This window comes from Lepidochelys kempii, chromosome 3 (genome assembly GCF_965140285.1).
Source record: "Lepidochelys kempii isolate rLepKem1 chromosome 3, rLepKem1.hap1, whole genome shotgun sequence".
Lineage (NCBI taxonomy): Eukaryota > Metazoa > Chordata > Testudines > Cheloniidae > Lepidochelys > Lepidochelys kempii.
Genome location: NC_136382.1, coordinates 53,691,524 through 53,712,827, shown reverse-complemented (window position 1 = coordinate 53,712,827; position 21,304 = coordinate 53,691,524).

Genomic DNA, 21,304 nt, shown 5'->3' with positions numbered 1-21,304 from the left:
CTGGTAATAGCTTATCTAAAGTGATCACTCTCCTTACAATGTGTATTATAATCAAGGTGGGCCATTTCCAGCACAAATCCAGGGTTTAACAAGAACGTCTGAGGAACGGGGGGGAAGAGTAGGAAAAAATAAGGGGAAATAGTTTACCTTGCATAATGACTTAGCCACTCCCAGTCTCTATTCAAGCCTAGGTCAATTGTATCCAATTTGCAAATGAATTCTAATTCAGCAGTCTCTCGTTGGAGTCTGTTTTCAAAGTTTTTTTGTTGAAGGATAGTCACTTTGAGATCAGAAATCGAGTGACCAGAGAGATTGAAGTGTTCTTCGACTGGTTTATGAATGTTATAATTCTTGACATCTGATTTGTGTCCATTTATTCTTTTACGTAGAGACTGTCCAGTTTGACCAATGTACATGGCAGAGGGGCATTGCTGGCACATGATGGCGTATATCACATTGGTAGATGTGCAGGTGAACGAGCCTCTGATAGTGTGGCTGATGTTATTAGGCCCTGTGATGGTGTCCCCTGAATAGATATGTGGGCACAGTTGGCAACGGGCTTTGTTGCAAGGATAGGTTCCTGGGTTAGTGGTTCTGTTGTGTGGTATGTGGTTGGTAGTGAGTATTTGCTTCATGTTGGGGGGCTGTCTGTAGGCAAGGACTGGCCTGTCTCCCAAGATTTGTGAGAGTGATGGGTCGTCCTTCAGGATAGGTTCTAGATCTTTGATAATGCGTTGGAGAGGTTTTAGTTGGGGGCTGAAGGTGATGGCTAGCGGCGTTCTGTTATTTTCTTTGTTAGGTCTGTCCTGTAGTAGGTGACTTCTGGGTACTCCTCTGGCTCTGTCAATCTGTTTCTTCACTTCAGCAGGTGGGTATTGTAGTTGTAAGAATGCTTGATAGAGATCTTGTAGGTGTTTGTCTCTGTTTGAGGGGTTGGAGCAAATGCAGTTGTATCATAGAGCTTGGCTGTAGACAATGGACCGTGTGGTGTGGTCTGGGTGAAAGCTGGAGGCATGTAGGTAGGAATAGCGGTCAGTAGCTTTCCGATATAGGGTGGTGTTTATGTGACCATCGCTTATTAGCACCGTAGCATCCAAGAAGTGGATCTCTTGGGTGGACTGGTCCAGGCTGAGGTTGATGGTGGGATGGAAATTGTTGAAATCATGTTGGAATTCCTCAAGGGCTTCTTTTCCATGGGTCCAGATGATGAAGATGTCATCAATATAGCGCAAGTAGAGTAGGGGTATTCGGGGACGAGAGCTAAGGAAGCGTTGTTCTAAGTCAGCCATAAAAATGTTGGCATACTGTGGGGCCATGCGGGTACCCATAGCTGTGCCACTGATTTGAAGGTATACATTGTCTCCAAATGTGAAATAGTTATGGGTGAGGACAAAGTCACAAAGTTCAGTCACCAGGTTTGCCGTGACACTATCGGGGATAGTGTTCCTGACGGCCTGTAGTCCATCTTTGTGTGGAATGTTGGTGTAGAGGGCTTCTACATCCATAGTGGCCAGGATGGTATCTTTAGGAAGATCACTGATGGATTGTAGTTTCCTTAGGAAGTCAGTGGTGTCTCGAAGATAGCTGGGCGTGCTGGTAGCGTAGGGCCTGAGGAGGGAGTCTACATAGCCAGACAATCCTGCTGTCAGTGTGCCAATGCCTGAGATGATGGGGCACCCAGGATTTCCAGGTTTATGGATCTTGGGTAGTAGATAGAATATCCCAGGTTGGCAGGGGTGTGCCTCTGCGGATTTGATCTTGTGCTTTTTCAGGGAGTTTCTTGAGCAAATTCTGTAGTTTCTTTTGGTAACCCTCAGTGGGATCAGAGGGTAATGGCTTGTAGAAAGTGGTGTTGGAGAGCTGCCGAGTAGCCTCTTGTTCATATTCTGACCTATTCATGATGACAACAGCACCTCCTTTGTCAGCCTTTTTGATTATGATGTCAGAGTTGTTTCTGAGGCTGTGGATGGCATTGTGTTCTGCACGGCTGAGGTTGTGGTGTAAGTGATGCTGCTTTTCTACAATTTCAGCCCGTGCATGTCAGCGGAAGCACTCTATGTAGAAGTCCAGTCTGCTGTCTTGGCCTTCAGGAGGAGTCCACCTAGAATCCTTCTTTTTGTAGTATTGGTAGGAAGGTCTCTGTGGATTAGTATGTTGTTCAGAGGAGTGTTGGAAATATTCCTTGAGTCGGAGATGTCGAAAATAGGATTCTAGGTCACCACAAGTCATTATGCAAGGTAACCTATTTCCCCTTGATTTTTCCTCCCCCTTTCCCCCCCCCCCCACCCACCCCCGTTCCTCAGACGTTCTTGTTAAACCCTGGATTTGTGCTGGAAATGGCCCACCTTGATTATCATACACATTGTAAGGAGAGTGATCACTTTAGATAAGCCATTACCAGCAGGAGAGTGGGGTGGGGGGAGAGAAAACCTTTTGAAGTGATAAACACCAATTTTTTCATGATTTGTGTGTATAAAAACATCCTCACTGCAATTTCCACTTTTATGCATCCAATGAAGTGAGCTGTAGCTCACAAAAGCTTATGCTCAGATAAATTGGGTAGTCTCTAAGGTGCCACAAGTACTCCTTTTCTTTTTGTGAATACAGAATAACACAGCTGCTACTCTGAAACCTGTCATTTTGAAATAGTTATGAGCAAAATTGTCTGCACAATTTTGTGGATGCCCATTGAAAATATTAGGTCTGAATTGCCCAGGGAACTTCCAGTAACGTTAGGTTATGCTCTATGAATGCACCTTGCATTAATAACTTTATGTTGTGAGTATTTAGAAGCAGGGACTGTCACTGATTATATGTTTATACAGAGCCTTCCATAATGAGACTGAGACCTCTAAATGCTATATAAAAATGTTACACAGTAATGATATCATTATTAATATTAACAACAACAATAATACTCATACTCACATTCTCATAAAACATGCAGATAAAGAAAATTTAAACTTTCCAAACAATCTCACTTTCAAGCACCAGGAAATTTCAGCTTCAGAATTTTAAAGTTTGTAAAATTAAAGGAGTGTGAAGGCCAGAGGTCAGAATACAAATTGTGCAACATTAACTATCCAAGTATAATATTTACAAAGTGCTTTGGGAGCCTGTAAAGCTATGACCTGTTCCTTTGTGCTCCCTTGTAGACAGGTACTTTACCCCAACTGGGGCATCAAAATGTTCTCCTTAAAGCATCTGGACCAGGGGAAGCTAAAACAAACTAAACAAAATAAGTATGTCTCACTTAGTAAGCTTTCAGGTAGTAACAAACAGTTCATAACGTCTTCATTCAGGATCCTGGCTCAGGGCTCCCAAACTTAAAGTCCTCAAAGAAAGTCTGATGGACTATAAGGAAAATTTAAATTGGTCAGGCTTGTCTTCTGGTGCCAGAAAGAGAGAACACCATCTCTTGTAAACTGGACATCCCTAACTTTATAGGATTTCCCCAGCTTCTCCTACTACCCCTCCTCGTTCCTAAACTCATCTTCCTTATCTTCCCAAGGGCCTTCTTGATTACTCCTAAGGTGTTCCTGGATGTTTGCTCCAGCCTGTTCCTTAAAGGGCAGGGGGAAAGGAGGGAAGGGTGTACATTCCTTCCTATACCTTGCCTGCTGCAGAACCTTGCCAGGTGCTAGGGCAAATTTAACCTTCTGCCCATGACTATATTGGGGAGCCCATCAGGTAATTTTCCTAGATTACTTTACTATGACTGCTGGCCCAGCCACCTCCCTTTGACTTTATCCTCCAGCCAGAAGGGCACTGCCTGCTTAGCAGCCCCAAGGAAGTCTGCAAGACCCTTGGCCATATTTTTTTCTCATCACTGCCATATGTAGAGACCAGGAGTTGTGTTCTCCAAAGTGCTATGTAACTCATTTGGCAAATACACTCCTTCATAGTCCTCAACACATGGTTAAGTCTGAACAAACTGTACATCTTGCAAGGCAATCGGTCCAGCTGCATGGGAAATAATCAAGAGCACCCAGCTTGCACCATTGGTAAACTGGCATAAGGCTCTCTTCCAGTCTCTTTGTGAGCAGCCTCCCAGGAAACATTCACAGGAACATCCTTCTGATCCATCATTCATCCAGCCTAACTGTTATGGTTTTGAATCACTACAAACTGCATTATTTTTCCAGCAGTCTTCAGAAAAGGATTAATGATCTGCTCCAGAATGAATTGCAGAGCACGAACAATGTGGCTAAAAACACAGAAAAGTATATATGAGACTTACAAGCCTGTGGCTCCGCATAGAAAAAAAAAGTAAGCAAGAAGCTATGAAACTCAGACAGGAAAAAAAACTCAGCTCCTGTAACAAGTTGAGGCACCAGAGGACTACATATGATGCCTCCGGAAGGGGAACAGATACACTATGAGCCCTAGTGCATGTGATGAGTTGGAGAGCACAGAATAACTTACTAGAAGGCTGGTGTCTGTACAGGTGAGTGGAGTAATGACTTGAATGTTCTAACAGACATTTCAAAGGCAGATGTGTATCATCCAACAAAATACTGCACTAATATGGAGGTTTCAGAGTAGCAGCTGTGTTAGTCTGCATCCGTAAAAAGAAAAGGAGTACTTGTGGCACCTTAGAGACTTACAAATGTATTAGAGCATAAGCTTTTGTGAGCTACAGCTCACTTCATCAACATTTTTATAGCTGACTTAAAACAACGCTTCCTCAGCTCTCGTCCCCTAATGCCCCTACTCTACTTACGCTACATTGATGACATCTTCATCATCTGGACCCATGAAAAAGAAGCCCTTGAGGAATTCCACCATGATTTCAACAATTTCCATCAACCTCAGCCTGGAACAGTCCACACAAGAGATCTACTTCCTGGATACTACGGTGCCAATAAGCGATGGTCACATAAACACCACCCTATACCGGAAACCTGCTGACCACTATACTTACCTACATGCCTCCAGCTTTCATCCAGACCACGCCACACAATCCATTGTCTACATCCAAGCTCTACAATACAACCGCATTTGCTCCAACCCCTCAGACAGAGACAAACACCTACAAGAACTCTATCAAGTGTTCTTACCACCTGCTGAAGTGAAGAAACAGATTGACAGAGCCAGTATGGATGTAGAAGCCCTCTACACCAACATTCCACACAAAGATGGACTACAAGCCGTCAAGAACACTATCCCCGATAATGTCACGGCTAACCTGGTGGCTGAACTTTGTGACTTTGTCCTTACCCATAACTACTTCACATTTGGGGACAATGTATACCTTCAGATCAGCGGCACTGCTATGGGTACCCGCATGGCCCCACAGTATGCCAACATTTTTATGGCTGATTTAGAACAACGCTTCCTCAGCTCTCGTCCCCTAAAGCCCCTACTCTACTTGCGCTATATTGATGACATCTTCATCATCTGGACCCATGGAAAAGAAGCCCTTGAGGAATTCCATCATGATTTCAACAATTTCCATCCCACCACCAACCTCAGCCTGGTCCAGTCCACACAAGAGATCCACTTCCTGGACACTACAGTGCTAATAAACAATGGTCACATAAACACCACCCTATACCGGAAACCTACTGACCGCTATTCCTACCTGCATGCCTCCAGCTTTCACCCTGACCACACCACACGATCCATCGTCTACAGCCAAGCTCTGCGATACAACCGCATTTGCTCCAACCCCTCAGACAGAGACAAACACCTACAAGATCTCTGTCAAGCTTTCTTACAACTACAATACCCACCTGCAGAAGTAAAGAAACAGTTTGATAGAGCCAGAAGAGTTCCCAGAAGTTACCTACTACAGGACAGGCCTAACAAAGAAAATAACAGAACGCCACTAGCCGTCACCTTCAGCCCCCAACTAAAACCCCTCCAACGCATTATTAAGGATCTACAACCTATCCTAAAGGATGACCCAACACTCTCACAAATCTTGGGAGACAGGCCAGTCCTTGCCTACAGACAGCCCCGCAACCTGAAGCAAATACTCACCAACAACCACATACCACACAACAGAACCACTAACCCAGGAACTTATCCTTGCAACAAAGCCCGTTGCCAACTGTGCCCACATATCTATTCAGGGGACACCATCACAGGGCCTAATAACATCAGCCACACTATCAGAGGCTCGTTCACCTGCACATCCACCAATGTGATATATGCCATCATGTGCCAGCAATGCCCCTCTGCCATGTACATTGGTCAAACTGGACAGTCTCTACGTAAAAGAATTAATGGACACAAATCAGATGTCAAGAATTATAACATTCATAAACCAGTCGGAGAACACTTCAATCTCTCTGGTCACGCGATCACAGACATGAAGGTCGCTATCTTAAAACAAAAAAACTTCAAATCCAGACTCCAGCGAGAAACTGCTGAATTGGAATTCATTTGCAAATTGGATACTATTAATTTAGGCTTAAATAGAGACTTGGAGTGGCTAAGTCATTATGCAAGGTAGCCTGTTTCCTCTTGTTTTTTCCTACCCCCCCCCCCCAGATGTTCTGGTTTAACTTGGATTTTAACTTTAAGAGTGGTCAGTTTGGATGAGCTATTACCAGCAGGAGAGTGAGTTTGTGTGTGTATGGGGGTGGGGGGGATGTGAGAACCTGGATTTATGCAGGAAATAGCCCAGCTTAATTGTCATGCACATTGTGTAAAGAGTTATCACTTTGGATGGGCTATCACCAGCAGGAGAGTGAATTTGTGTGGGGGGGTGGAGGGTGAGAAAACCTGGATTTGTGCTGGAAATCACTTTAGATAAGCTATTACCAGCAGGACAGTGGGGTGGGAATAGGTATTGTTTCATATTCTCTGTGTATATATAAAGCCTGCTGCAGTTTCCACGATATGCATCTGAAGAAGTGAGCTGTAGCTCACGAAAGCTTATGCTCTAATAAATTGGTTAGTCTCTAAGGTGCCACAAGTCCTCCTTTTCTTTTTGCGAATACAGACTAACACGGCTGTTACTCTGAAGAGTACACAGAAGTCACCTACTACAGGACAGGCCCAACAAAGAAAATAACAGAACGCCGCTAGCCATCACCTTCAGCCCCCAACTAAAACCTCTCCAATGCATCATCAAAGATCTAGAACCTATCCTGAAGGATGACCCATCACTCTCACAGATCTTGGGAGACAGGCAGGTCCTTGTTTACAGACAGCCCCTGAACCTGAAACAAATACTCACCAGCAACCACACAACAAAAACCCTAACCCAGGAACCTATCCTTGCAACAAAGCCCGTTGCCAACTGTGCCCACATATCTATTCAGGGGACACCATCATAGGGCCTAATCACATCAGCCACACTATCAGAGGCTCATTCACCTGCACATCTACCAATGTGATATATGCCATCATGTGCCAGCAATGCCCCTCTGCCATGTACATTGGCCAAACTGGACAGTCTCTATGCAAAAGAATAAATGGACACAAATCAGATGTCAAGAATTGTAACATTCAAAAACCAGTCGGAGAACACTTCAATCTCTTTCGTCACTCGATTACAGACCTAAAAGTTGCAATTCTTCAATAAAAAAACTTCAAAACCAGACTCCAAAGAGAGACTGCTGAATTGGAATTAATTTGCAAATTGGATACAATTAACTTAGGCTTGAATAAAGACTGGGAGTGGCTGTGTCATTACACAAAGTAAAACTATTTCCCCTTGTTTATTTCCCCTTCTACTGTTCTTGTAAAGTTCTGGAAATGGCCCACCTTGATTATCACTACAAAAGGTTCCCTCCTGCCCCGCTCTCCTGCTGGTAATAGCTCACCTTTCCTGATCACTCTTGTTACAGTCTGTATGGTAACACCCATTGTTTCATGTTCTCTGTGTATATAAAATCTCCCCACTATATTTTCCACTGTATGCATCCGATGAAGTGAGCTGTAGCTCACGAAAGCTTATGCTCTAATACATTTGTTAGTCTCTAAGGTGCCACAAGTACTCCTTTTCTTAATATGGAGGTTGTGTTTAAAACGAAAGCTCTGGTTCTTCAGGGGCAGACCCAGCTTACATGCTCCTCTTGGAGAAAGTCAAGTATTAGATAGATATCTTTGTGTATTACAATCACATAAATTCATTCAGTAATTACTTAATTACAAGCTGTCAGAAAATGATTGAAGTTATTTATAATAAATTTGTAATTATATAATTTGGCATAATTACAGTTATAAAATGATAATTGGATATACTTTCTTTTCTCAGTTTTCAAGAAAAAAAGTTTTACAATTAAGAAATGAGAATAAATGTTTAGTTCTTCCTGTGTGCCAATGCGTCACTGTAAATCAAACAGAAAAATGAGGCCAGATCGCTCTGAAGTTCTTCATCCAACTCATGTGGTTAAGGCATGAGGGATCAGACTCCATGGTGGCAACTGGGACTTTAATAGTTATGAGGTGCAATCTATAGGGTGGCCTTCAAATGTACTTCACCCCCTTATTTTTACATTTACAATGTTGTAAAAATTATTTGATTGATCCTGAAAAATGAATCACTAAACAATGTGCATGTCAAATCCCCCTCCACTGTGCATTTGCTTGGCTAAACTACAACTTCCTTATAAAGAAGGACTGAGATAAAAACTGCAGGTGGGGGAACATGAAAAGTTTGCAGACTGGACTCTGACTCCGCAATCTGTTCCTTTTGAACACACTTCTGTTGAAATCAATGGTGCTCCATATACGGTATGTCTATGCTACAATAATAGGTGTGATTCCCAGCATGGGTAGGCAGAGAATTCCTACAGTGAAGAATTATAATGGATGGTCCAATTGTTAGGGTTACAGTTACAGACTAGATACAGAGTCTGGAGACCTGGGCTCAATTCCTTGTTCTGCCACAGACTTCTGGGATGACATTTAACCTCTCTTTGTGTCTCAGCTTTCCTTCTGCAAAACCAGCAAAATAGTACCTGGCTACCACACAGGGGCATTGTGAGGCTTCATACATTGAAGATGGTGAGGTGCTCAAATACTATCATAACAATGGCCATATAAGCACCTGAAAGATGGACTCCAAAAGCCTGATTCTTCAACGCTTCATCATGCCGGGTAGTACTATCACAAGTAATCCTATTCCTTACTTGGTATGAGTAAGAGGTGCCAAGTCCAGTCCCCAGCTACATAACACATATACGTGTACATATACATAAGCAAAATGATTAGGTATACTGCATTATCCACTACTGTAGACCTACAAGATCCCTTGCTAAACTAAACCAGGAAAGCCCAACTTCTCCTCTCTCTGTGCGCTCCATCCTTCTGATAGACAAAGGCAGAGTGTGAGTGAGTTAGAATCCCAGCCAGTCATTAGGAAAAACAGAAAACTCAAGTATTTCTGCAACTGGTTGTGTGGCGGGATGAAAACAAGGCCTCTGGTGTGGCATCTCCTGCCTCTCTGCTGTGTTTGGCAACTCTGGCTCCTCCCCTTCCTTGGGAATGGTGGATCTCTGTATTTGATGAGAGGATGGCCCGAGGGATATGATCCTTTATTCAAATATCTTACTGTGATATGCTTTACAAGTTTTCATATAAGTTGTAATTAAATATCCTAATGATATACTACTCTTAAATTAAATTAGCTCTTCCCTAATAGCTATCAGTTGTTGCAGTAAATTAGCACAAATAATAGAAAACTAACCAAGCATATTATTACATTTTTGTTTGATTTTTTTTTCTCCTTCAGAATGTCAAAATAATTATGCACATAAAGGAAAAATGAGCATCCTTGTAAGCTTACTTTCTACTTTTAAAATGTATATTGCATATGCGTTTCTCTTAATCAAACAGGTCATGTCTGATCTTTCTTCCACTAAAGTCAGTGGCAAAATTATCATTGACTTCAACTGTAACAAGATCAGTTCTATACTGTATTTTCTTTCATTAGCAACAAATATTGTGACTGTCTTGGACATCAGGATTTTTTTAACTATGATGCAAAGTATAATTCTGTGAAGTGTCCCTCAGGAAGTTTCTTTTGCATTCTTCTGTTGGCCAGGATTTGCCTCCTTTTTCAAGTAGCCTGGAATTCAGCACTTAAAACCTGCAAGACATGTTTCCTCTGACCCTCTCATAGGGCTAAACTTCACTCTCCAACTTCCTGAAATCATGACTGTAAAGAAGTACACTTAGAAGACTCATCCACCATGGAGAGTGGTTCTTGAGAAAAGCAATGTAGCCTTAGGCTGATCTCCTTTGTTCCTGATCACTGTGTGGATGATGCGCATCTCTGGCACTAATCTTGGCCTGCCAACTATTCCCCTTATGTTTGTGATTATGAGATGCTAAGATACTATGGTGATAAGAGCCATTTAAGGATCTAGATGGATGGGAACATGATTGCCACTGTACAGTTGACAATTCATTTCATTTCTGTACAACGGGTAGGAACAGTGGCCATCCCTGAAAGGGTCACAAGAACTGAACAACTAGTTCTCATCTTCCCCTTCCTGGACAGAGATACTGACAGTAGACTACAGCTGTGTCTAGTTGTTCTGGAGACAAGGGTGCATCTGCCTGTGGATCCAGTTAGTTCAAGGACAGTGGGAGTTCTTTTGGGTAACTCCTTTTCTGTCCTCTCTGGCATTTCTGCCCTTCTTTTCTTTAGCGAGACAAGGTGGGTAAGTTAATTTATTGTAAAGGATCAACTTCTGTTGGTGAGAGAGATATTGTCTCTCTAATATCCTGGGACTGACATGGCTACCACAGCACTGCATACAACATTGGGAAATATCTGCTTTTCTTTGTCCTTTTTCTCTTAGGTATCTTGCTGATGAGGGTTGGAAACAGAAGTAGGAGCAGCAAGCTTGTTGAACACTTTTTCCCCCATTTTCATGGACAACTCTTTATAAATCCATAAGGAGTCTCCCTGTCTCTTGTTCTTGTTCTGACACACAGAAAATTAAACTTGGTCTCAGACAGCCTGGAGTAGTGGGTACCCTGAAAGGTGGGATGTGGATTCAAGGACGTGCCTTTCGTTTTACCCCATTTTGGAAAGTGCCACAGGTCTGGGTAAGAGGGCTAGGATAGGCATTCAGATGAAACTGACAGACTTCAGATTCTGAAATTTCTCCTTTCTAAATGCAATGTCCAAGTCTAGAAGATTACTTTGAATGGGACTCTAAGGGTATGTCTGCACTGCATAATAAGCCTGGGTATGTTGGGCCCAGGCTTCTGGACTTTCATTTCTAAGCCCATGTTTGAGAGTTTACACCACAATGGAAATTTGGGCTATGTAAGTGTACTGGTGTATCCATACTGGACTATGCAGACCTAAGTCAGAACTTCAGCTTCTGTGGGTTTGGACTATTGAATCCCAGATTTCCTAGCACCTTTGCCAGCTGAAGCCACTCTGGGAATTTTTCCAGAGTGAGTTGTGGGAGAACTTATCTGCCCACCCTGTGCAAGTTGTCCAGAAGTGTTTTGGGTGGTTTTAGCCTTCACTGTCATTTTGTGACCATGCCCTCCCTGCAGCCACAGCCAACAAAGATTCCACTCCAGTGGAATAATTTCTCTACCTCTTGCTCTTAATCCTATTTCAGGACACAGATGGAGAATCTGTGAGACCCTGGTGGGCATTTTGTTTGCAGTTCATGAACTGTCAAAGGCACCTCTCAGAGAAGGATATTAACATACCAGCTGCAAGCCAGCTGATGCTGCTCGTGCATGTTGTTGCTTTAGTCACACATTCCCCTTGTGTAGATCAGCACTCCTGGAGAAGGGCCACAAGCACGGAGTAGTTGGATCACATAGTCACGCAGATCTGGGATGACCAGCTGTGGGTCCAGAACTTATAGATGAAGAAGCATACGTTCCTGGAGGTTTGTGATCAGCTTGCCCCTTACCTCCAGTAGCAGGACACACACATGAGGGAGGCCATGCTTGTTCAGAAGCAGATTGCTATAGCCATCTGGAAGCTGGCAACTCCAGACTGCTACAGGTCCAAGGCTAAACAGATTGGAGTTGGCAGTTCAGCTGTGGGAATTGTTGTAGGAGAGGTTTGTCAGGCCATCAGGACTGTGATTTACCCAGAGAGTGTGGGCATAAGTGTTAGGATATAAATATTCAGGCCTGTCTGTAAAGGCCTATACTCTAAGAATTTAGGTGTATTCTTATCACTTGGCTAGTTAGAGGTTGTCATAAATATAAAGGGAAGGGTAAACCCCTTTAAAATCCCTCCTGGCCAGAGGAAAAATCCTCTCACCTGTAAAGGGTTAAGAAGCTAAAGGTAACCTCGCTGGCACCTGACGAATGAGGAGACAAGATACTTTCAAAAGCTGGGAGAAAGGAGAGAAACAAAGGGTCTGTGTCTGTCTTTATGCTGCTTTTGCCGGGGAAAGACCAGGAATGGAGTCTTAGAACTTTTAGTAAGTAATCTAGCTAGGTATGTGTTAGATTATGATTTCTTTAAATGGCTGAGAAAAGAATTGTGCTGAATAGAATGACTATTTCTGACTGTGTGTCTTTTTTGTAACTTAAGGTTTTCCTAGAGGGATTCTCTATGTTTTGAATCTGATTACCCTGTAAGGTATCTACCATCCTGATTTTACAGAGGTGATTCCTTTATTTCTATTTACTTCTACTTCTATCAAAAGTCTTCTTGTAAGAAAACTGAATGCTTTTTCATTATTCTCAGATCCAAGGGTTTGGGTCTGTGGTCACCTATGCAAATTGGTGAGGATTTTTACCAAACCTTTCCCAGGAAGTGGGGTGCAAGGGTTGGGAGGATTTTGGAGGGAAAGACGTGTCCAAACTACGTTTCCCAGTAAACCCAGTTAGAGTTTGGTGGTGGCAGTGGATATTCCAAGGACAAAGGATAAAATTAATTTGTACCTTGGGGAAGTTTTAACCTAAGCTGGTAAAAGTAAGCTTAGGAGGTTTTCATGCAGGTCCCCACATCTGTACCCTAGAGTTCAGAGTGGGGGAGGAACCTTGACAGAGGTATAAAAAAAGAATCAAAATCACTGTCTGCCAGTGTAAGGTCCTTCTCTTACTGTGACAGTCCGAGGCTCTGTTCTTAGGCTAAGGCCTTTGGCTAAGCAACAGAGGCAGCCTGTCAAGGTTCCTCCCCCACTCCTTCCCTTTACATTTATGACACAGCCATAAGCTGGGAAGCGACCGGTCACCTCCTTACATTCCAAACTAGTCACATTGAAATAAGGTGCTATTGGGCTGTTAGGAATACAATCCTGTCCTGATGATGCCTATCACATCCAGAGAAAGGGAAGTGCCTAGAAAATGTAAAAGGAAAACTTAGTTTGATAGCATCCTGTCTGGCAAGAACTCACTTATCAATAGCTGGGATGTGAAATCCTCATTTCTATATTGTTTTGTCATCATAGTGCCCACTTTGCCATAGTTTGTCTGTATAATCTCTGTCTAGTTCTGTGATTGTTCCTGTCTGCTGTATAATTAATTTTGCTGGGTGTAAACTAATTAAGGTGGTGGGATGTAATTGGTTACATAATCATGTTACAATATGTTAGGGTTGATTAGTTAAATTTCAGGAAAATGATTGGTTAATGTATAGTTAAACAGAACTCAAGTTTTACTATAGAGTCTGCAGTCAATCAGGAAGTGTGTGGGTGTGGGGGAAATGGAAACCGGGAATGGGGGTGGGGAAACTGGAATCATGTTTTGCTAAAGGGGGAAATGGGAACAGGGAATGGGGGTGGGGAAATTGGAATCATGTTTGGCTAAGGGCAGGAATGGGAACACGGACACACGTGTAAGGCTCTGTGGGGTCAGAGCTGGGAAGGGAGACACTACGGAAGGAAACTGGAATCATACTTGCTGGAAGTTCACCCCAATTACATCAAATTGTTTGCACCTTTGGACTTCGGGTATTGTTGCTGTCTGTTCATGCGAGAAGTACCAGGGAAGTAAGTGGGTGAAGGAATAAGCTCCCTAAGAATAAGAAATGTATCTAAAATAATTGCTGGTTTCTAGAGAATTTTTTTCTCCAAACTGCACTAGGGCCACTGATGAGACTTCATGTGCCTATAGCTTGAAATTGCAAGGAAAACATAAGTACATAAACCACAAAGGGTATTATATCATTTTGCAGGCCTTGATCAACGACAGGGGCAGATTTGTGGACACTAAAATGGAATGCACTGGCAAGGTGCATGATGTTCCAGAGATTCTTTCCAAATGAGATTGTTATAAATGGAGTCACGGACCCCACTATTATTCTAGGGGACCTGATTAACCCCTGTTGCCATGGTTTATGAAACTGTTTTCTGATTTCAAACACTGATTGCACCCACATAATAGATTTGCACAGTCCTATGGATGAGGGGAAATGAAATGTTTTTTGAGGTTGTTCTGTGTGTGAGTGTGGGCCAGCTGTAGGAAGTTTTTTTGTAAATCTATTGCTATTAGGTATCATGAATTCTGTAAACACTTTCATGAAATGTACGGAGATATTTGTTATGTGTTTTATGCATACTGGCACTGTACTGTCATTCACAGTTTATGAATTACTGTGATAACAGTGTGTAAATTTTTAATGTGAGTATTTGACATTGGGCATCTGATGACTTCATCAATGTTTGTGGCACTTTTATCATTACAAATAATAAATTGTAGCCCCGTGTGGAAATTCAACATTTTATTTTACATGGATATTTACATGCTGTAACAACCACAAGTGGTCTAGTTACAAGCTATGTTTGTTCAATGATGTCAGGCAGGACTAACTCTTGAGAACACTCATATTCTGGAGGTTCTCGAGTGGCAGCATGAACTTCTTTCCAGGCCAGTGGAAAACAGCCATTTGTCTATGCTAAGGAGCTATTTCAGCATCTAGTGACCTAACAGCATATTGCTGAATGGAGGGAGCTCGTGAGTTATAGAAGTAGCCCTAATAAATATTGTCTGTCCCAGAATGTAAGAGACCATCTGAAGTTCCTACTCCATGAGAAATTTGTTTTTACCACTGTGACTCTGTTAAACCAAATGCCAACCCAGGAGAAGGCTGTAGGTGTTAGCTAACAAATTCATAGCTGGAAAGCAACCCAATTCACCTGTATGTTATTTTTGTTAAAAATAGGTATTTGTCGAATAAGAATGTATTTATTATTTAGACTTCATGAAATTCTTGCAAGTAGCTGCATGAATTAATCTCACTTGTAATGTCTCTATTCCATGCTGTAAGGAAATAGGTAAGTTTTTTGCTTTATAATTTTGAAAATATTTGCTCTGAACTTGTGAACCCAGGCATGGGAATCATCTCCTTCCTCTCCCCTCTCAGCCAGAAGGCCTATCAAGATTAAACTGGCCATTAAGGAACACCACAATAGAAAGGATTGGTGAAGGGCACTATCATACCTTGGAAATGCTACATGCAAGGGAGCTCATCTCATTGACTGGAAGCCCAAATGTAAAAGATAAAACAAGGTCACAAGAAAACTGTTAATCTCTTTTGCTGTTTGAACTCTCACAGGGCCAGAGACACTAAACTAAGGCTAGGTCTATTATACAGACTTATATTGATATAGCTACATCACTCAGCAGCGTGAAAAATTCAGGGGTATGAGCAACGTAGCTATACTGATCTAACCCCTGGTGTAGTCAGCATTATATCAGCAGGAGATCTTCTCCTGCTGACATAGCTACCATCTCTCAGGGAAGTGGATTAACTACACTGAAAAGAGAAGCTCTCCCATTGGTGGAGCTTCTTCACTTTCATGCTATGCAGCTGCGCCAACGTGGTATTTTAAGTGTGGACCTGCCCTAAAGCAGAGATCCCCAGAGTTAACCTGGGTCCGCCCTGAAAGACATTTTGAAAGGAGAGACTACTACATCTCTGTTAACTTTAGGAACCATAGATGGTAACTCGTTTGTGTGTATGTATTTGCTTGCTTTAATCTGCAAATAGCTCTCATTTTTTTTCCTAGTTAATAAACCTTCAGATAGTTTATTACAGGATTAGTTACTGGCATTGTCTTTGGTATAAAATCTAGGGTACTACTTGATCTTGGATAAGTGACTTGTTTCTTGAGACTTCAGGCAATCTGAATATTTTGTGATTTTTAGTGTAAATGACCATTTATCACTAAACCCATCTTGCCTGGGTGGCAAGATAAACTGGAGAGCCAAAGGGACTGTCTGTGACTCCATGGTAAGACTAGTACCGTGATCTAGGTGTTCATATTTGTTACTGGGTTGGTTAAATCTAAATACAGAAAATACCATCTGTTTGAGGTGTCTGCCCTGTTTTTGACAGTATGCTTTGAGGTGGGCACTCAGTCATGAGCCACTTCAGACAGCATAACAGTCATCAGCCAGGATTGGGTGAAACTGACATGATCTTCATGGCACAACAGATTCAGAAGAAGTTCCGAGAGCAACACCAGGAACTGCTTATGGCATTCATCGACCTAAACAAGGCCTTTGATTCTATCAATCATGATGCCCTATGTAGGGTGCTATGTAGGTTTGGATGTCCACAGAAATTCATTTCCATCATTAGATTACTCCATGATGGGATGACTGACACCATTATGTGCAACGGCTCAGACACCAAGCCATTCATCATTCACACTTGTGTCAAGCGGGGCTGTGTCATTGCTCCAAGACTCTTCTCTGTTACTTTGCCGTGATCTTGATTCTCATCCATGACAGCCTTCTTGATGGAATCAGGATTGAGTATTTTATGGATGGCCAAGTCCTCAATCTCCGGCATCTCCAAACAAAATCTAAGATAACGAGAATTGGCATCACTGAGTCAGTATGCAGATGACTGCATCATCCTTGCACACACAGAGGCCAACCTGCAAAGCACCCTCAATTTTTTTTCAGATGCCTATCACAGCCTGGGTTTCTCTCTCTCAACATCAGGAAAACCAAGGTACTCTACCAGCCCTCACCTGCAGAAACTATACTTCATACGCCACAAATCACCATCAGCAGAGAACCCCTGAATAATGTGGCCCATTTTCCTTATGCTGGCATCCACCTCTCCCAAACAACCAGTATTGATACAGAAATCAAATACAGGATCCGCTGTGCCAGCACATCCTTTTGAAGACTATTCAAACGCATTGTCAATGATAAGGATCTGCAAATAGGCACCAAAATCTTGGCTTACAAGGTAGTTGTGATCCCCATCCTTCTCTGTGGGTGTGAGACGTGGGTAACCTACAGATGACATCTCAAGCAGCTGGGGTGGTTGAAGCAGCACTTCCTCAGCTGGTCAGACCAACACACTAAGATCAGCATTCTCTGTGCAGCCAGCCTCAGCAGGTCATGAAACACCAACTCTGCTGGGCTGGCCACTGTGTACATATGGCTGAAGCTCATCTCCCAAACTCTTCTCTCAGTTAAGTCAGGGAAGAAGGGCTCACAGAGGGCAGCGGAAGCACTTCAAAGACGTCCTGAAAGTATACCTTAAAAAAGGAGGCATCAACACCCCAAAATTGGGAGGACTTGGCATGGAACAGAACACAGTGGTGCCACACCATACACCAAGCCACAGTCCACTTTGAGGAGAACAGACATGCTCATGAGAAAGAAGATGTCACTTCTGTGGAAAAATCTGCAGGATATGAATTGGGCTCTTCAGCCACCTGAAAACTCATCAATGAACCTCCTTGGAAGTCTTCATCCTCACATTGATAGCCAAAGAATGGGTGAAAATTCATGGTAAAATCAACAAGAAGGTGAATTACCACAGAGATGCAGTACAGCCTCCTTATGAGCACCCTTCATCCATGACTCACTGCCACCCACTGGGGCTCCTAACACAGACAGACCCTCTGCTGCAGTCATTCATACATTAAAGCCAACAATGGACCATATATACACTCCGGTTTTATTTGGACTCGTAACAGCCAGTCCTGAACAGTGCCTGCTTGGCCAGTTTGTAAGTTCTGCTGCACTACATGGGAAGGGTATATGAGACTATGAATTGTGGACTCCTGGCCCATAAATATACCAAACAGCAGTTAACAAGTAAAAATGTCATAACAGTTTGTATAACTTTTTTTTCTCTTTTTATTGGTGTCCTTTTTGAATCCCACATTGTGGTAGGGAGAATAAAGGGGTGAGGGCACTAGGGTAATGGGATGGGCCCCACCCTGAACAGAATGGCCTTTGGGTCTCCCCGTCTCTTCCATGTTTAGTCAAGGTCTTTCCCAGGCCTCTCTGTCTGTAAAGATTTCCTCAGTCTCTGATGGGTCAGGATCCCTCCCAGGCCTTCCTGCCTGGAACTTTTCTCCCTGCTCTGAGCTTTCTTTTCTGCTCTGAGTCTCCTCCTGAATCAGGGATCTGCAGGAGCCTTTTTACTCCCTGAAGTCTCTTCCATCCAGGTCTTTCCCCAGGTAGGCCCTGTCAGCACTTAAACCTGGCTCCTTTTATACAGTAATCACCTGATTCCTCATGGGTGGGGCTTATCCTGTCATCAGAATTGGGTTAGCTGCAGTTTAGCCCCAGACCCAGTTTAACCCCAGCCTCTTCACCCCAGAGGCAAGTTCTACTCCTATCTAAACTTCATCCATCTCATCATTGTTGCTGGCTATGTTCTTGTATAGCCTGGGTCCTCAGCTTCTCCATGTCCCCTTCAAAAATGCTCACCATAATTAGGAGGCAATCTTTCTCTTCTTCAGTGTTCTGATGTTCCTCCTGCAGTAACTCCTTCTCATTAACAGCTGCTTGCAGAGCCTGTTCTAAGGCCATTAGCTTCTCCCAAAGCCCCTTTTCCTTCTGCCACTGCACCCCATATAACCTTTTCTGTCAGGATCTGGGTACCAACCGTGGACTGTCCCACACTTGTGTTCATCCCTTCTTCCTTCTGTTTTGTCTCTGTGCCCACCATTTTGTGGCTCGGCTCCCTGCAGCAGCCTACCAGGTGTCAGTTAAGCATCTGCAAGGTCCATGGCCACCTGGTCTGTCTCATGAGCATCAGTGCCACAGGACACCATCTCCTTTTTAATTTTAACCTTCTTGGGGCCACAACTCTATTTCCTAAGTGGGAAGTGTCTTTATATATTATCTGATTTTCTACCCCCAAAATAAATTACTCTTGTCTGCATCTTTGCATTGGGTCATGCTTGTATAGGTATTCTCCACTCTTTTGGAGAGATTCTCTGGTCTCTTGGGCTAAGCTTCTTAGCAAAGCTCATATATGGGCAAATGCTTCTTATGTGCCCTTTTTGTTCACAGCCACAGCAGACCCTGGGGTGTGCCTCTGGGCTCCTTTACCTACTTGAATCCTGTGCCCACAGATTACTTTTCCTTCATAGGATGTCTAGTAAGTATTGTTGCTGCTCTTCCAAGGCTGCTTCCACAGCTCCACCTGTACCTCCCATTTGCTTCGGCCAGTTCTCCAGGAGCTGCTGGAGGACCATTAGGATCGGTTTTCTCTGCTTATCTGGTGGAATTGAAGTGGGAATTCTGGGAATTCAGCTCTGTCCTTGCATATAGCCACTTGAGAGGATGGACCTTACTTCTCAAATAGAGCTCCCATCCTCTCTGCTTGATGTGAACAGATCCTGCTGACTGCAGAAGTCTGTAACAGGTTGGCCATCTCCCATGCATCCTCTCATGGTAAGGGGTCCCTCTACTGTGTCTGCCTCTAGTAGCCCTGCTCTTATGGGTCCCTTAAGAACTGATATTTTAAAATTAACATTGAAAATATTTAAATTAAGGCAAATGACAAACAGAAAGTTGAAGCCAATGACTCCAAATTAGATTGTTTTGCTGCTGGAAGACATTTGTAAAGTAGATTCAAAATGCTAATGCCTTCATGAAGGAAATTGTTATAGATCAGATCCAAATGGAAATAAACTAATGCATTTGTTTTAATATAGATCATTAAAAAGCTGTGATGTACTTAGCAGTAGTTGCCATTCAGAGGTTTGCTGCTTCCTTTTTTTGTTCTTGAAATACTTTTGACTCATAAATTGTACCTTCTTTGCTTCCTTCCAGGAGGAGGGTTCATTAATGTGCATAATTACTGCAGTTCAATTGAGCAGAACTATTTATTTGATAAATATCAGGTTTATAAAGTGAAAATTAGCTGAGTCTAAATAAGACAAAGATATTTGATTTGAAATTGCGGTCTGTAAAATGTGAGATATATGCTTATTTATAATCAACTTTAATGATGGCTATAAATGTAAATTTTGCTAATTCAGCACTGAGATAAAGCATTGTAGCCAAGTCCTTATTAATTTGCTAAGGATTAACAAGAATAAGTTTTAAACAAACTTCAGAGGGATTTGAATGCAAAAGGAAGACTACAAAACCAACTATTTCCAGCTTTGGAGTGTTTTTCTTTACAGGTTAGAAATTTGCTGTTGAAGGTAAAAAGAAAAGGAGGACTTGTGGCCCCTTAGAGACTAACCAATTTATTTGAGCATAAGCTTTTGTGAGCTACAGCTCACTTCATCGGATGCAAGTTGAACGTGCAATTCATGAGTCAAAAGTATTTCAAGAACAAAAAAAGGAAGCAGCAAACCTCTGAATGGCAACTACTGCTAAGTAAATCACAGCTTTTTAATGATTTATACTGGCAAATATTCTACAGGCCTATATATTTTTGAAAATTTGAAAAACAGTGTAGCTGAACCAGTTTTAAAACCAATTCAAAAATTGCCCCTTTATAGATGAAAGACAAATTCTATCATTACATGTGTATATGCTTATAACTCCTGCTGAATCCAATCAGAATTGCACAGTCAATTCTCATGGAAGAATTATTAAATAATATTAATTGTTATTGTTATTATTTATGGTAGTATCTCGAGGTCCCAATCAGGACCACACCCCATTTCAGTAGGCACAGTTCACATAATACAACAAAAAGTCAGTTCCTGCCTCAAAGGGAAGTGCCATGACCTACCAATTTAGGGGCTGAGTCTAACCAGTAATTACTCTGGTCAGTCTAAAATAGACCCTCCATTCACCCACATTACATTTTACAGAGTGCCTCCTGCAGTCTCAGAGACATGGAGGCTTCACCTGGTGAAGCTAGAGAAAGAAAACCCTTGAGCCCTTTGAGGATTGTACTCCCTTGTTTCCTCCCCTCTTGGAGATCCAGTCTCTTCTTCAGCTTGAGGAAAATGAATGTGTTGCTCGACAGAAGGGTGCAATGTAAGCCTATTGGCCCCCTCCTGCTCAAGGGGAGCAATTATAAGCCCTTCACTCTGTCTGGGGTGTTGCTTTTCACCTTGGGGGAAAACTGAAGCAAGAAGGCAGGCAGCAGAAGAGTGTGCCATGGCTACACGTGGCTGTGGTACCTCATGTGGGGTTGGGCATCACCAGGTTCTCAGTAAGAATGCGCTGGAAATTACTC